Source organism: Halyomorpha halys, unplaced genomic scaffold (genome assembly GCF_000696795.3).
Source record: "Halyomorpha halys isolate HHAL.00 unplaced genomic scaffold, Hhal_1.1 Scaffold251.1, whole genome shotgun sequence".
Taxonomy (NCBI): domain Eukaryota; kingdom Metazoa; phylum Arthropoda; class Insecta; order Hemiptera; family Pentatomidae; genus Halyomorpha; species Halyomorpha halys.
In genome coordinates this window covers 1,922,324-1,923,669 of record NW_027106674.1, presented here as the reverse complement: position 1 = coordinate 1,923,669, position 1,346 = coordinate 1,922,324, and positions in this window count along the sequence as shown.

The window sequence follows — 1,346 nt, the reverse complement described above, 5'->3', positions numbered from 1 at the left end:
AACAACAATTTACGTGCAGTTATTTTCAAAATGTAAGTTTTAATATATACAATAATATAAATAGAACTATCAATTCCTTAAAAAGGATTCATCCATAAACATATTATTAGCGAAACATTGCCGGGTCAGCTAGTTTCTTCAATAAAATCTAAAATTTTATTTAGATCCGTATATACATAATAGTAAAATAACACCTGTTGATGGTAAACATATCAGAAAGTGAAATTTTTATACTCTGCAATAAGATAGAGCGATAATTTGAGAGTTTCAATCAATTGATTTTCATTAAATTCTCAGATTTAATAAAAATATGCTACTACTAAAAATATACGTGTTGTTGTACATTTAATTAAATTATATAGGACTAGAAATAACGTTTTCGAAAAGAGACCCTAAATAATAAAATGGTTATCAATTAGTGGTACCATTAGTTTCGTTATTACATTTAATGCACGCTGGGACCGGGCTCAGGGCTTAGAGATCCATTTGGTCCCCCCCCCCCCATCTTCTATGAACATAGCGTTGCTAGATTTGAGATCAGGCCATTCAAATCATTATCTGGACGAATTTGGTTTATACACAACACGCCAGTTTAAATCATCAATTAGTTTAATATTTGGAAAGTAACAATAATTCGATATTTACAAGAGGTACTCTTCCTTTTTTTTTGCAAACTCATGAATCATTTCTAAGAAGTTTATTTATTGAAGTACATCAATTTCTATCAACATTAGCGATAAACTACTGAATATTCCTTGAAGTAATCATTCTTCTCAGGTCATTCTTGTTTCTTTTTCATTTATAGATTACAGAAATTAAGGGGCCCAGTGGGGTAAATTTTCAGTGATCGTGCTGTTTGGTATATAGATGGTCCCACATCAATTTCATTAAATTTCATCTACTGCTTTCGCTTACGCATGCAAAAATGTATTTTCCTTGACATGCCTACCTATATTACGAAAACTGTCAGCCCAATTTGGCCGAAAGTTAGGGATTAGTATCAAAATGGTCCAGTACCAGTTTTTTTCATATTCCATCTGCTTTGCTCATGTATGCGGAAAGTATTTCCTTTATAAGCTTATATTTCTAAACGTCTTCTCTCATAGATCATATTCTCAAGCGATATTGACTGTTTATTAAAAAATAAAATGAACAAACTATAAGTGATCGGTAATTATGTACCCATACAATAGAAATCGTTTGATAACTGTGTTTTCCAATTTGTTTATTGTTATATTGTCCTATAAACCTCTGTCAAATATTTAAACCTTGCCCTTTCTTTTTAGTTTGACTTACCTATGAATGGAATATATATCATGGGAAGGTATTGCCGATTGTGAAAAATT